The 10,809-nt window shown below is 37.6% G+C and overlaps 1 long non-coding RNA gene across 1 annotated transcript; it reads right to left on the reverse strand.

The window, feature by feature from the left end:
* Positions 1 to 1,056: 1,056 nt before the first annotated feature.
* Positions 1,057 to 5,227, reverse strand: LOC122992810. Its single transcript, XR_006406147.1, has 2 exons — positions 4,132 to 5,227; positions 1,057 to 2,797 (listed from the first exon to the last, which is right to left on the reverse strand). It is a non-coding gene; the product is annotated as an uncharacterized LOC122992810 (long non-coding RNA).
* Positions 5,228 to 10,809: the final 5,582 nt, after the last annotated feature.

Here is a 10,809-nt window from a genome sequence, read left to right on the forward strand (position 1 = left end):
TTGATCGCACATTGTTAATGCCCAATTTGTAATGCTGAACAAAACAAACAAAAACGCCCGTCTGGGAACAGGAATATTTTTTAATTGTCACTTCATTATATTCTGTTGATGGGTATCACAGTGATGCAGCAGTCTGCAGCACTATGTCAATAATACTAATAAGTATTGGTACTCAAGGGTGTTGTGTGTGTCAATAATCAATAATCTTTCCTTATTTAGCTATGTAAATCTAAACCGGTAAATTTAAATAATGCAAATGTTAATCTAAAATTCAACAACAATTCACATAATATCGACATTTTGTACATTTGGTTTTCTACCTTTGCCCTTAATAAAGACAGTTTGATGAGTTCAGATTAGACTGAGACAGATTCTAAAATGATTCAAACTTCTTCATGACAAAACAGAGAGCAGAATATCTGCTGTACTTCTGTGGACCCGTTGTCATCTGAGAGGTTTTTGTTGAGGTTTAGGATTGTTGCATGCAGCTGAACAGATAAGATTGATGTGCCACTGCTCTGCCAAACAGACAATGTAATTAAAGTCATGCAACCATGGTCTGTGCCGTAACTGAGGCGCATGTAGCCACGTTCTTTTTCTCAGGTTATTCTATTGAGAGCACTGACATAGATCCTGAATCGTTTCTACAATAGGGCACTTACTGTATGTTGTTTAACACTGTTGTATATAGAAATACATGTTTTATCTAAACATTTATGATCAAATATCTCTAAACCTTAAAGAACACATCAATCCATGTTTAGTGTTAATGTTTTGAGTCAGTTCATTCAAAAAATAACTCAATTTAATTGTGGGCAGGATTTCCATCCAATAAATATATGTAGCCCCAACTCAACCCAAGTACATCCATGCACTATAATTTAATAGAGTCAGTCTAAGTCATTTTATCAAATACAGCTAAAATAAAATAATTACATTAACTCTTAAAGTGATTTACGTTTGTCCAACTCAAACTACTATAATTAACTGGAAATTAAATAATAAGGTAAAATTGTTTTTCATTTGATTCCCCATTAAGACATGCATGAGACAAAACCTAGTTGAGGTATTTTTATTGAAAATGATGATCCATGACACAAGTGTGCCTGCATTTATTTATTTATTTTGTTTTACAGATAACAAATATCAAGAAACAGACTGAGCAGGAAATGAAAGTAAATCTCCGACATGATCTATACAGTGCAGCTTACACTGTTGTTTTTAAATGTTAGAACCAAGAAAACATCGAAATGGAAATCATCGATGGGACAGTAATCCTCAATTCAACATCTATACTTGAATACACACAGCAAGCTAATAACTTTCTTTCAAAGAACGATTTAAGAGGGGTGTTACTCCTTGTCCAGTGCCCTGGAAAAAGCATTCCTACAACAGCTCCATAACTGGTGAAAAATGAACGCCCATCTATCCCAAATCCCCCAGAGCCACAAACGACAAAGATGCTATGAAGGTGGAGGATTTGCACTGCTCTCCAAACAGGGGATATCATTGGGTGGTTTTAAGAGTGCACTGCACAAACCTATATTTAGTACTTGTGTAAGTGTAGTGTAGCCATTTGCCTTGAACCCATCATTACAAAAAAGCAGAAAAGAAATTCCTGTAATCGCCATGTAGCAACCAAGATGGCAAATGAAAAATTCCTACTACTTTGCTTTGTCACTAGCAGTACAGCTTTGTTTTCTTTGCCTGTAGTACAGATGGTCAGTTCAAACAAGGACACAGTTTTGCAATTGCTCATTTACACTGAAGAAGAGCCTTTGGTGTATTATCAGAGCTGCTAACAGAAACACATGGACCACTTTTGGGCTACAAAAAAAAAAAAAAAAAAAAAAGAAATCACAAAGCATTCACTGACTAAGAGAGTCTGATTATAACTAACAAGGATATCCATAGTCATTTAAATGTAACTTAATCTGTAAAAATGTGACTTGCAGCATGAAGAGAGTTCTGGCCATTCACAATCAAAGGAAATTACACAGTGTGTTGAATCGTATTTAAGTCCATTTCAACCCGAGTTTTGAGTCATGCAATCAGGCGACAGGGAGGAGAAAAATAGACGCGCCAGTTGACATTAGAGATGAATGGCAGCTTGAGAAGGGTGGAGGGTAGAGTCACACTCTAGGAGTTAGGATGGGGAGGTGAAGTGGGCAAACTTTTCATTAGTAAACATTCGTCCGAGCCCATGGAGTTCCAATCGTAAACCCCCATCAACCATTATTTCGTGAGGGAGGAGCAATTACAGTAAGTCACTCCACTTCTGATGGCTGCATATCATATAATTATCTTTATATTTAAACAGAAGCTTGCAGTTATATGTAAAAGCTAAGTAAATTACAGCTCCTGGCCTGCCACTGTGCAGCTTAGTCAATTCTTTCAAAATGTCAGAACAAGAAAAACATCCATGAGGTCATTGATTGTTGTTGACTGGGCGGAAGATGAAAGTGAAAAAACAAAACAAAAACAACTCCCAAAAGACCTGATAAGGAAACTTGACAATGCACTTTGTCACCTGGTGTTCACCTCTTGCATTCAGCTTGTGCCCCTCCAAATTCACTATGACCTTCTGAAAAAACTGGAAGGTGTACTTAAGGGTGTCTGTAAAACTTAGATAAAGGACATAAATGAGCCCAAACAGCATGATGAACCCCATGATCACATGGCCTACGTTAACGCGTTCAATCACAATTCCCACGTCCACTGGCTCCTCATCCCCATCTCTATGGATTGTGTAAATCCCCATGACTCCGATGTCCCTCCCTGTATCCTCAGTGGCGGCCTGAACAACAACGCAAACATAGAACAATCGTGTTAAGTAAAACGCTGAACAGCACAAACAGAAAACTATATACAAAAACATAAATGAGCATTCTTAGATCATCAACTGCAGTTTAGAGAAGCAGACAAGGTGCTCAGTTCATCAACTGTCGGGATCAAAATCAGATGCCAATTGCTATTCAAATCAAATCACATTTCAGTGCAATTCCTATACGTATGTGACCTGTCCCATAGCCCAAAACATTTGGCCTAAGACATCTAGCCATGGGTAGGGATGTCACGGTGTGCCATAAGATATTCCCATTATAAATCGTGTATGGAATCAGATGGGTCTCAATATTAATGATTGTGCACAGAAGGATTCACAAATGTATTTTGTGATTTATATGTAAATGACTCCACTCCACAAAAATATTTGTCAGTGCACACAAAATATTTATCATTGTATATGAATGTAAAAAAGCACTCAATTGCTTTAAACTTATGTAATAGAAGTCCACAAATATACTGTATGTATTTAAAAGTATTTGCAATTTTCATGAAAAACATATTTGGACATTTATATACAGACTGTTGAACCTGCATTTACAAACTGCTTGTCATGTGTGAACTTCACTGTGTGTGGGTGTTTTGAGACTCCATTGTCGTAACTCCATTCACAAATTAATTTTTTTCAAAAGGGGATTATCTGTAGCCTATCAGATGTCTCCTTTCTTTTCAGCCAATCACCTGAGCGTAGATCGAGGGTGTGATTTAATGTGGTCACATAGCCTTACATCTGCGCAGTCTGCAATTATGAATTAGAACATGAGGAGAGAACAAATAACAAACGTCAAAGCGTCTGGTAGCTGCTCTCCACAGGTAAGTGATTTCTCTAGTCGTGCATGATTAAATATGTTTGAGTTAAGAATGCTTGCTAGCTAGCTAATGATCCTAGGTTGTCTATTAGCATTATATGGGTAACTTCTTGAACAACACTGGTGATAAGTGCAAGCATTCGTTCAGCTCGTTCTCTCCCAGTATTCTAATTCATGATTGCATGATTGATTCATGACTGTGCAGATGTAACGCTATGTGACCACATTGAGTCACACCCTCAAGTCTCCACTCATTCTATTGGCTGAAAAGGAAGGAGACATCTGATAGGTAACAGATAATTCCCTTTTGAAAAAAATGTACTTGTGAATTGAGCTGTGGCAACAGTCTGTATATAAATGTAACAACATTAATGTTAACGTTATCACGGCTGTTGCACATATTTCGGTCAATATTATGGAATGCACATTATTTGACAGCAAGGTAAATTCTAAACTACTACAAAAAACAAATACTTACCAATGAATGGACTGCCACCCGCAGTCAGTGACCGATTATTGTTGTCCCATTGGCTCATTGTGAAGGATGACAAGCGTAGATGCCGGATTTGCAGAAAAATTAAACCTCTGAGAATATACTGTGGACAAGGACTGAAACTATTGAGTGAATGGGGTGAGTGTCTAGTGACGCACTTCGGCTGTGATAAGTATAACTAAGCCTCAGGAAAAAGATAAAAAAAACACAAAGAATCATTTGCTCATAAAAAGGCTGCTGACATACTGAAATGTGCTTCACGCGAAGCAACTGAGAAGCATGTACAGACTATGTATACATCAGATTACGAAAGCACGGCCAGAGTCTTTAGAACAGCAAAAATAAAATGGCAAGTATGGCCGGCCGCTGGTGGACTTGCTGGTTGACTTGCTGGTTGACTTGCTGGTTGATCTGAATTTTGCAACAGCTGTAGGGACTTAATGTGGACAATGTCATTCGCTCTTACAAATGACAAAACACATCACAGAAAATAACGGGAAACTGTGTGTGTTGATCGATGAATCTACCACAATCAGTGGAAAATCTGTGCTAGTTGTATGTCTATGTTCAGCATTAGTGACGCATTAGTGAACGCTAATCCCTAAACAAACTCTTTTTTGGGGAATTGGTTGAGTTGCATGGAACAACTGCAGATGCCATCACTAAAGCTTTGATGAAGTGCCTTGAAAGACATTTTATTGAGGATTTTTTAGATCAGTGTCTAGTTGCTTTTGGTCGTGACGGGGCATCACTAATGCTAGGCAAGAGAGCAGGTGTTGCTAGCTAGCTGTGAAGTAAATTCCCGGATATTTTTGTGTGGCACTGCTTGAACCATCGGCTTGAACCATTGGCAGTAGGTGATGTCATCAAGGAAGTTTCTGGCCTCAATCATTTTCAGATCTTTTTATTAATAAACTCTACTCATTGGTCCATGCTTCCCCCAAAATCAGAGGGAGTAAGGGCAGTGTGCACAATGAGTCGGACAGCGCCTACTAATGATAGGACGTGTGTTGTCCATCTGATGGACTGTTTGGCAAAATTACAGTCTTTCATGATCATTTTTCAGAAGCAGCAAATAACATGAGCAGAAATTACAGAGACAGGGAAAAATATAAAGGACTTGATGATGTGCTCACATCTGTAGCATTTGTCATCAATCTGGGGACTGATGTATGATGCACTCACAGAGTTTAGCGACCTCTCTTGGCAATTCCAAAAAAGAGAGATGACACTTCCAGAAGCAGACGGGCTGCTAACTCAAGTTACTTGAGTTTTTAAGTCCATGGTTTTTATTCCAGGCCCACATGTGACCAAAGCTCGTGCAGCTGTGGAAGAAAATACTTTCATGGGTGTTATCCTGCGTGTCAACAGCAGACTTGGACAGATATATGCAGGTCAGTTCTTTTGCAGTCTGGCAGACAACATGAGATACCGGATGACTTGCACAACCTCTTCTCATGTCAGCATCAGAGAAAATGCATCACATGACCATTACAAAAAGATAATGCATGACATGAGAGTCCAAGATCCTGGAAGTTGGCCTAAAGAGGAGTTATATATACAGTATGCTGAGGTGAGTGTTCAGTTCTGTGAGTTTCATGAATACAAGGATATCAAGGCATCCTTATACACCTGCTGCGTTAGAGCCTCTACTAAAAGCTGTCAGGACTATTGCTGTATCCACTAGTGAGTGCGAGAGGGCATTCAGCACTATGAATGACATCCTTACTGCAAAAAGGAATGCACTTTCTGTGAGCCGACTCTACAGTCTGGGTTTTTTTTTTTTTGAAATGCAATGGACCACCGCTGGGACATTTCAATCCAAATGCATACATAAGGTCGTGGCTGTTAAAGAGAAAAAGTGCTGGATAAAGGGCCTGTTGAGGTCCAGTTTATGACACTGCTGTTCCCAAGACCTTCTGTAACTTTTTTTTAAGAGTATGAGTGTAAGAAAGTTATAATATAATAATATAATAAATTGGGCTACATTAAAAAGCACACAGAATTGTGAAAAAATGTTTTCAAGGATACAGCTGTACTGGCTAATGCATTGTTTAACAATATAAGTTGGATGTAAAAAGATAAAATATCTCATAATCACAGTATGAACTCTAATTACTTACTTGCTGATCCATCTTGACCATCATAGTATTAATATGAGTGTATTTCTGTCTAATTTGCAGATATGGTATGCTGATCCAGATCTTGAGGACATGACTATTGATTTCAATGTTATTACTGGAGACTGAGGCATCAGATGTACTTTCATTTTATTTCAGGACTGTGATGGGAAAGTATGGACATTTGTTTATGGTGGAATGTAAAATTAACGTTTGCAAATTCAAAAATAACTTTCCAGTTCTCATCTTCCAAAAAAGGTAAGATGTGAAGAAAGTCGCTCACCTACAATTTACAGACCTCACTACAGTGTTCACTGCTGAGAGCATATCCTTTAACTAAAGGTCCTATATGGCATTCATCTGCTTTTATCCAATTTTGAATGTCAAAACAATTATGACAACAAAGCACTGAAGCATGTTTTCAGGCCTGAGCAAATGCAGCAATGTAAATAATTTAAAAACTATTCTCATGCTTTCTCTTTTCTCCCTCTTTGTTCTGTCATGCTATGTATATACCATTATTGCCAGTGGCAGCATCATTGGAGATAAATAATTGCAGTCTTGCCGACACATTATGGACTTTGGTATTCCTTCTCATTATCCAATTTAATCTGTAGGCCTACAGATATCATATTTTTAGTTGGTTTTATTAAAGCATATATGCAATATTATATTTGTGTACAATTTGATTTGTATCAATAGCTTCATAAAAAGTTTTTATTAACCAAATATACATTTATTTGCAAACTGTGGGAATGTATGTCATATGTAATGTATGTAATGAAATGCATACAAAAATACATTTTAAGTGGGATATATTACCAAGATATATGTATAAATATAAATATATCCAAGACACATGCAAGACTAATGCACTGGCACCTTTCTTGGTCCAATTCAGGCACTGACCTTTAGGTAACATGAGAGCACAGGAAATTACGGATTGGGATTTCTAGATTATTAAATAATAATTGGCTTTGTTTAATAAAATAAAATAAATAAAATCCATGTGTTGTATATGGACTGTGAGCAAAAAGTGGAAAGCTTTCATCTGTCTGGAAACAAGGTTGATGAGAGCGGTGAGACTGAAAAACCAAAACAGTGAGCTGAAAGATGCTAAAACACTCTGAGGGGAACAGCAGAGTCAGGTAATAATACTCTGTGGGTTGGTCATTACAGGGTACACCTTTCACATTGCATGTAGTCATTTGTTCCATTGTAATGTAAAGATATTGATTGAGCGTAATCTGGGGTTTTGCACAACGTCCAATATGAACTCTGTTGAGTGTGAACATTTAAAAAGATTCAAAGAGGCATGAAAATGGTAAGCTAGGTAAAGATGTACGGTACCAGTTAGAAGTTTGGATACACTTTCTCATTCAAAGGAATGGGAAGATGTGTCCATACTTTTGAGTGGTGCTGTATGTGAGCGTTGAGACTTTACAGTGTACTCACATGCAGCTTTTAAGCTTTACCTGTAATAAAAGATGACTCTAGCTGTGTCGGGACCTTTGAGCCTAAAGCCGCCTAGCATGTTGTAGAGGCTGTGATGTTCATTACACGCCACAATATAAAAAATTTATTTGGAATGAATAACTTATTGATAATTTTACTGTTTTATTTTTTCACTAATGGGTTTAAAAGGAGAAGGTCAAAAAACCAACATGAGCACAGAGATTTCATGGTAATCTGTTAGATGTTTCTATTGTTAAGATATTTTACGTTTATCTGGAAATTTTGGGCCTGATGGTAGTTCTGTAGGGAAGGTCAGAGAAACACCACAAGCATTATGATTTAACCTCTGAAGGCCATAATTTTTCACAAAAAAAACAAAACAATCTCTGCTTTTTTTTTTTTTTAATTGTCCAAGGGGAATTTTGACCTGATGATGAAGATGCAGGAAAGTAGATCAACAAAATCGTTTGAAATCACTTCTGGGACCCTTAATTTTCCCACCAACCTTCATCATCAACTCAACTTCACTTTATCTCTTCAAACTTTACCAATCTGTTGCTGTGATCCTGCTTGACGACCTTGCCTGCTATTATTATTATTAGTCTTATTTCTGTTATTGCTGTTGTTGTTATGGTTATTATTGCTGTTGCTGTGCTTCTCTGTGTCTCTCCCTCCCTCTTTCTCTTTCAACCCAACTGGTAAAGGCAGATCGCCTAGAGCCTGGTTCTGCTTGAGGTTTCTTTCCGTTTAAGTGAGTTTTTCTTTGCTGCTGTCACCAATGCTGCTCATGGGGGAATGTTGGGTTTCTCTAAATTAAAGACTACGATCTAGACCTGCTCTCTGTGGAAAGTGCCCTGAGATAAGTTCTGTTGTGATTTGGCACTATATAAATAAAAGTGACTAACGTCGCCATGAAAACCTAAAACTACAGCATGCAGTCGTGTTCCTTGAGTCCTAGAAAAAGTAAGTATGATATTACTAATATTCCACCACAGTGCTGCTTCAGATACACACCAAGGAAAAAAACAACATCCTACATGTATATTCTTTGTGTATTGCCTACCAACAACTGTGCAATTTAGACCAAGTCGAGGCTGCAGACAACATAAGCAGCAGGTTTAGTATCTTGGAACAAAATAGAGTCACAGCAGTGTGCGGAGGTAGAACAGTAAATTACTGATGCTTTTAAACAGTGAAGCTGCAGGTAGTTGGAGAGTGATCATTTGTGGATTGGTAAGGCAGAAATAATGGCAGAGTCATACTGGTGCAAATCATTTTGTGCCGCAAACCCTCTTAAAAGGTTAATCTGACAAATGAGGTGATGACATTATAATTTGATAATTAAGGAGCAAACAGCACATTTTCCACAGTAAAAGCTCCCGTGATGAAATTTCAAAGAACTCAAATCTTTCCGACCCCTCTGCACTGCAACATATTTTTATCACCTTATGATTTTGTTTATTGTAACACATAAATCATCTCTGTATCATACTTGAGAACATACACACATTTGTTTTACCCATGAGCTGTGACCTCAATACACCAGTCTTTACAGAGGACCATACCATGGGTATAAACAGATAAATATGAGGAGTTGACCCTACTGAAATCCCCGGTTTAATTAATGCCAAGTCCCCTCTCTGTAATTTGAAGTCTCCTTTATTAGAAATTTTAAAAGTACTCTCCCCAGGGACGCTCTGAGTCAAAGGGAAATTGTGGCACAATATGTTTTTAATTTCCCAGGAGGTCCTTGCACAGCAACTATTTAACGATGGAGCAGCTTTGCAGAATGAAACTAAACGTTATACTTTCTTTTCTTTTGTCATTATGACTGGCCTTAACCTGCCATATTCAGCCTATCTGCATGGTCCTCTCTTGCTATGTACTACTTACTGTTATTTGCCTTCAACTGGGACATGAACTGTGGTGCTGTTGGAGAAAACTACAATACCTAAACTTCAACCAAATGGAAATCACAATTAAAAAAATATGTTTTTATCCTTGAAATGATGCACTCTAATAACTAATTCTTATTTTCTTTCCTTAAAAGAATGCCCTATGTTAGTTTTTCTAATTTAAAACACAGCTGGCATCACAAGATATTTAGACATGGGATACAGAGAGTATTTATTTACTTCAAGAGGACATTTAGCACACAAAGATGTCAAGAATGACTTACTAAAGTCCACGACTTATTCCCATTGTAGTCTTTGACGTAAATATAGCAAAGATTCAGAATTCCAGGTGACTATGCAACCAACAAACACACCATAAATATCAATATCATTATCAATAAAATCACTCCAAGTCAAAAGGTATACAAATTTTAATTATGAAGGTTAGCTTACACTCTTCCAAGTTTCCTGCCAGTAACTTATTCCAGGTCCTGGCACCACAAATGTATGTACTACTAACATCAAATATGCCTTAAAAGAAATGTAATGTGGACATAATTATGTTTTGTATCAATATGATCCGGCAATGTTTTAATGCATGTGTCTGCAAAGAATTCAGTGAAAATGTCAATATCTGCTCTTGTGCAGTAAGCACAACTGAACAGCAACAACAGCATGATTTATGTTTTTTTATGGTTATTTTAGGGAAGGTTAGGGAAAGATGATGGTCTCGGTTAAATACATGCAGGATTCAACAGCCACCATCCACCCTCACCACCTCCCTATGACTCCAGTATGGTAGAACAATGCACCGCTTTCTTGACTGAAAAAAAAACAGTTGCCAATGAACATGTTTGCAGGCAGCAGTTACATATCCTTTCAAGCATATAAGGAAAAACAGAGTTGAAGTATGTACACATAATTTCTGGTAGACGTTACTACTAGCTCCAGTCCGATGGACGCGAGTTCCCCCAACTGTACAAATGTGTCTTTTGGATACTCAGGGTCACTGTTGTTTATTAAGAAAAATATTAAGAACTGCTCTGAACGGTAGCTGTATGGCTCAATCCTTCAAGGGTAAAGGAATTGCTATTTGCAGACATGAGCTCTAACACAACCCTGGCTACCTTGTCCTCTAGATCATTGTTTTCCTTAGACCTTCAAACCACAAACAGAAGCAGAGAATTGCTAAA

The sequence above is a fragment of the Thunnus albacares genome, chromosome 11, assembly GCF_914725855.1.
Source record: "Thunnus albacares chromosome 11, fThuAlb1.1, whole genome shotgun sequence".
Classification (NCBI taxonomy): domain Eukaryota; kingdom Metazoa; phylum Chordata; class Actinopteri; order Scombriformes; family Scombridae; genus Thunnus; species Thunnus albacares.